This window comes from Taudactylus pleione, unplaced genomic scaffold, assembly GCF_031769625.1.
Source record: "Taudactylus pleione unplaced genomic scaffold, aTauple2 ptg000040l, whole genome shotgun sequence".
In the NCBI taxonomy this organism is placed as follows: Eukaryota; Metazoa; Chordata; class Amphibia; order Anura; family Myobatrachidae; genus Taudactylus; species Taudactylus pleione.
Window position 1 is genome coordinate 21700591 of NW_028284442.1, and position 6477 is coordinate 21707067.

Sequence of the window (6477 nt, forward strand, 5' to 3'; positions counted from 1 at the left end):
ACTATCTGCTCTGATAGGTAGGGTACTGGGTGCAGTAGTCTGTATCACTGACTGAGGCACAGTCTGAGAGTAAGCCCTCTCTTTATACTACGTAGAATAGTTTTTAGGTATTTGTGCAATAAATAGATCCAGTAGCTGGGAAGTATACCGTCTCATTAAAGTATTCTATTATTTCCTCACAGCTAATGTAGTAGTTGACCTGTCTCCTGTATTATGATGATAGTCAGACAAGATCTTAATGTGAATTACTCCCTGCTGCTGAGCTAACTGTTAGCGGTGAGTGGTGCTGTGAAATGTTACTGACCTGATCCCGGATTATAGCAGAGGACTGCTTTACTTACAGGGCCCCCTTGGTCAATAAACTCAGTTTAAACAGCTTTCCCCAGTGCCTCGCACCTCACATACACCAGCTGAGGAGACTTCTCTCCTCCCTCCGACTCTAGCACCATGTGCAGGTATTTTCCTCTTATGACCTGATGCTCTGTCTCACTGACAGCACCTGCACCGCGTCCCTTCCTCAGCTACGTGATAACACTGCCGATCTGTTATCCGTCCCCACGATGACTGTGTGTCAGTGGTCGGTGCTGCTACAATGCAGCTACTGTTCCTTTGGCTCCGGACCCTCTGTACGACTATTCAGTCAGGGGTCCTTACGCTGTGCTCCAACTATCCTTCTCTCCTCCTCTGGTTCTGCCTACCAGAGGAATTTGGTTGTTGCCTCAGCACAGCGCTGCCTCTCCCTCTCTCCCCCCAACGAGAGTACGGGCTCCGTCTCACGCACTAGAGGAACCTGACCACAACTCCTCTTCCTCCTTTTTTAGCCATTACCTCAGGCTAAACTCCAGCTCTAACCAACCTCTCTCTCCAACTGTCACTTTTTTCTAGTGTCCGTGTGCTCAATCTGCAGCACTGGCCCTCACCGGTTTTAGGAAGCCTAAACCTTCTGGCATATTCTGGCCCATATCACCAATTTTATATATAAGCACATATATTTAATACACATTTGTGGTATAGCAATATATTTATCAACTAGTAAGCATGCATAATAAATACAGTCAGCTGCATAAATATTGGGACATTGACAGAATTTTCATATTTTGGCCTCTATTCACCACCACCATGGCTTTGAAATGAAACAAACAAGATGTGCTTTAACTGCAGACTTTCAGATTTAATTTGAGGGTAATTACATCCAAATCAGGTGAACGGTGTAGGAATTACAACGGTTTCTATATGTGCCTCCAACATTTTAAGGGGCCAAAAGTAATGGGACAAACTAAACAATCCTAAATCTAACTTTCACTTTTTAATACTTTGCTGCAAATCCTTTGCAGGCAATTACAGCCTGAAGTCTGGAACGCATAGACTTCACCAGATGCTGGGTTTCATCCCTGGTGATGCTCTGCCAGGCCTCTACTGCAAATGTCTTCAGTTCCTGCTTGTTCTTGGGGCATTTTCCCTTCAGTTTTGTCTTCATCAAGTGAAATGCATGCTCAATAGGTTTCCGGTCAGGGGATTGACTTGGCCATTGCATAACATTCCACTTTTTAGCATTAAAAAACTCTTTAGTTGATTTTGCAGTATGCTTCGGGTCATTGTCCATCTGCACTGTGAAGCGCCGTCCAATGAGTTCTGAAGCATTTGACTGAATATGAGCATATAATATTGCCCAAAACACTTCAGAATTCATTCTGCTGCTTTTGTCAGCAGTCACATCATCAATAAATACAAGGGAACCAGTTCCATTGGCAGCCATACATGCCCACGCCATGACACTACCACCACCATGCTTCACTGATGAGGTGGTATGTTTTGGATCATGAGCAGTTCCTTTCCTTCTCCATCTCTTCTCTTCCCATCACTCTGGTACAAGTTGATCTTTGTCTCATCTGTCCATAGGATGTTGTTCCAGAACTGTAATGGCTTTTTTAGATGTTGTTTGGCAAACTCTAATCTGATCTTCCTGTTTTTGTGGCTCACCAATGGTTTACATCTTGTGGTGAAACCTCTATATCCACTCTTGTGAAGTCTTCTCTTGATTGTTGACTTTGACACATATACACCTACCTCCTGGAGAGTGTTCTTGATTTGGCCAACTGTTGTGAAAGGGGTTTTTTTTCACCAGGGAAATAATTCTTCTGTCATCCACCACAGTTGTTTTCCATGGTCTTCCGGGTCTTTTGGTGTTGATGAGCTCTCCGGTGCGTTCTTTCTTTTTAAGAATGTTCCAAACAGTTGATTTGGCCACACCTAATGTTTTTGCTATCTCTTTGATGGGTTTGTTTTGATTTTTCAGCCTAATGATGGCTTGCTTCACTGATAGTGACAGCTCTTTGGATCTCATATTGAGAGTCGACAGCAACTGATTCCAAATGCAAATGTCACACCTAGAATCAACTCCAGACCTTTTACCTGCTTAATTGATAATGAAATAACGAGGGAATAGCCCACACCTGTCCATGAAATAGCTTTTGAGTTGATAGTCCCATTACTTTTGGCCCCTTAAAAAGTGGGAGGCACATATAGAAACAGTTGTAATTCCTACACCGTTCACCTGATTTGGATGTAATTACCCTCAAATTAAATCTAAAAGTCTGCAGTTAAAGCACATCTTGTTTGTTTCATTTCAAAGCCATTGTGGTGGTGAATAGAGGCCAAAATATTAAAATTCTGTCAATGTCCCAATATTTATGCACCAGACTGTATATAGTACATGTTGAGTCTCCCATATCCAAATATTCTGAAATACGGAATTTTTTTGGCATGACTCAGATAATGAAACCTTTGATTTTTGATGGTTCAATGTACACAAACATTGTCTAAGTCACAAATTATTAAAAATATTGTATAAAATTACCTTCAGCTGTGTGTATAAGGTGTATATGAAACATAAATGAATTTCATGTATGTACACAAACTTTGCTGAGCCACAAAATTATTGAAAATATTGTATAAAATGACCTGCAGACTGTGTGTATAATGTGTATATAACACATAGATGCGTTCTGTGTGTATATTTGGGTCCTATTCCCAAGATATTTCATTCTGGTGTGCAATTATTCCAAAATACGTAATATTCCGTTATCCAAAATACCCTTGGTCCCAAGCATTTTGGATATGGGAGACTCAACCTGTAATACTTATTCAATTCTTACCACACAGTTTATATAATCATCATACATATTACAGTGAGGTCACATATTTGCTAGGCTAACCCTAAATAGTGGTTACATAAACATATTTCAATAAGACTATACTCATCCAATGAACTAATAGTAGAAAAGCCTACTGTATGTGTAATAGACTAGTTCAATGTTTCCAATCACTTCTCTCAGCAGTATTTCAGAGCCAGTGAAATAATGAACTACATAAACTAATCTTTTGAACTAAACTTTTGAGTGAACTAGATTATAATGAACTAATCACCAAAATTAACTAGATTTCCCATCACTATTGTCAGCTGCTCCATACAGCTCTACCACTCTGAAACTGGACCCTCTTTCTCTGACAGGAACCAACTCACTCCCTGCTGTATCCCCCCGCCTCTTCCTCTATACTCTATAGTGTATGTGTATCCCATACACTGGGGCATATTTTTACTTCAAGAGGGTATTAATACATATTATACACATATGTTATATTAAAGTACATTAATTTATACATAAGGCACCTCAATAAACAATACAGTTACATAAATGACCACATTTTACCTCAGGAATGTGCAAAACATGAAATATGTACATATAAAGTCAATATACATAAACATTGCACCTCACTCCACACCCATATCTATGTCTATATATTTAGTTAACCCATTATCAGGATGACACATACATGCAAACTCCCATTTACCCATACTTGCCTACTTAGAAAAAAGCATTTCAGGGAGATTGTGAAAGCAACGCCTATGAGTGCGGCGGTAAAGTGGAAACACTGTTACATCTGAGCATGTCAGAAAATGTATTTACATCTAAATGTAAATTAGCCCCAAGCAGTTAGTAAGATCTATTTGTTGATGAAAACACACTGATACTTTTCAGAAAATACATGTAGCCATAGGGATCATTGTGCCTTATAACCAATGCAGGGAAATGATACTAATGATCCCATTTGAACATATATATCTCTGTTTTTTTTTTATATAACAGCTTCATAATGGGGGTAAGGTGCAATCAGGGAGATTGCTGGACACTTCAGGGAGTCAGGGAGATTGCTACTAATTCAGGGAGTCTCCCTGACAATCAGTAGGCGTTGGCAAGTATGCATCCATCCATCTTTGCCTCATAAGCCGCAAGTGGAACTGTGACTGAGTTTGTACAAATTTGAATCACCATGAGCTGAGCTCCAGAGCATGCACAGCACTAAACAGTAGAGATCAGCGGTTTTGTTTTGACTCTGTTCTTTTCACCAAATTAATACAAGTTCAGATTAGTTCGGATTTATCTTATTGGCTATCCAAAACACGTGAGAACCGATAGCCAATATGATGCCATTTTTCAGGACCGAACATAAATGAGTAAATCCGAATTAAACCAAACTGCCCATCTCTACTAGAAAGCTCAAGACCCATCCACAAAACTGACTTGTGTGCATCTCTGCATTGGCCTTTAAGTGAGGAAAATGGAATTCCTAAAATAAACTAATTATACATGGATAATTTTATGGTCAGCTATACTGCATTACAGCACTGAGGTCTTGGGTTCAATTCCCATAGTACCCTAACAGTGTGGCGTTTGTATTTTTTCCCCATGTTTGCGTGGGTTTCCTCTGGGTACTTTGGTTTCCTCCCACAATCCAAATATATACTGGTAGGTTAACTGGCTCTTAACAAAATTAACCTTAGTGTGCATGTGTGTGTATATGTGGTAGGGAATACAGATTGTAAGCTCCACTTGGACAGGGACTTATGTGAATGACCAAATATTCTCTGCACAGCAATATGGAATATATATGCACAATATAAATAACTATTAATAATATAGATTATACTGGTGATGATCTGTGTCCTATTACTCAAGGGAAAGGGAAGGCATTAGTGTAGCAAATTGAAATAACAAAAAAAAGCTTAACGCCAGTATACACTAGACATCGGTACTGACCTCCTAAGGGACGGGTCATGGCGGGTTGCCGCACACTTGCCGATGCTTGTAGCGACGGCGGGGGCCATGCTGCATTCGTCAGCATGGCCCTCGCTAACTATGACGCCCGTCGGACGTAACATTGAGGGTACAAACTAGACGATGTGCCCGATATGTCGTCCTATCCGGCCGGATCGGATGACATATCGTCAGGCTCAGTTTTATTCATGCTGATCCTGTCACAATATATATATATATATATATATATATACACATACACACACACATTAATGTGTCTTTTCAAAGACCAGGCATTAACAAGTTTATTGGAAAAAAGAGCTGTTGAGAGTTATATATACAACATCTATATATCTTATAAACTTATTTGCCTATAAATTAAGAATTTCTTAGTAATTAAAGTAATGATTTTATATATATATATATATATATATACACAAACACACAAATGTCATTTTAAAGCCCAGCACACAACCTCAAGAGATATCAACAAACATAATCAATACATTATATATATATATATATATATATATATATATAATGTTTTGATTATGTTTGTTGATATCTCTTGAGGTTGTGTGCTGGGCTTTAAAATGACATCTGTGTGTTTGTGTATATATATATATATAATATATATATATATATATACATATATATCTTGGGCACGCGCCTCCGGTGCATGCATCACTACTAGGGGTGAGCGGGTTCGGATTTCTGAAATCCGAACCCCCCCGAGCCCCCCGATCCGAGGCAGATCCGAGTCAGGCTCGACTTTTCCCGCCTGACTCGGATCTGAAATCGAGGCAAAACGTCATCATCCCGCCTTCCGAGTCTCGCGGGTTTTGGAACCTATATAAGGTACCCGCGTCGGCGCCATTTTCTCACTCGGCTGTGGACAGTGAAGAGGGAGGGTGGGAGTTAGGGCTGGCTGGGCTGTGTAGTGTAGTGCAGAGTAGTGTTGTGCTGTGCTGTGCTGCGCTGTGCTGCTGTTGTCCACTACTTCAAAGTCCATAGGGGCTGGCTGTGTTGTGCTGTGCTGCTGTTGTCCATAGGGGCTGTGTCCACTCCTCCAAAGTCCATAGGGCCTGGCTGTGTTGTGCTGTGCTGCTGTTGTCCATACTAGCTGTGTCCACTCCTCCAAAGTCCATAGGGGCTGGCTGGACTGTGTTGTGCAGTCAGTTGTCCATAGGGGCTGTGTCCACTCCAAAGTCCTGTGCAGAGTCCCAGTCCTAAAGGGGTGCTGTAGTGTTGTCCAGGGGATGCTCTGTCCATCAGGGGTGCTCCCCCCAAGTGCTAAAAAAATAATATTTTTTGTGTGTTTGTGAATTGTGTGCGCAGTAGCCGCACGTGCATCAACAAAGTAGTGCCAAGCGTGCGCCTG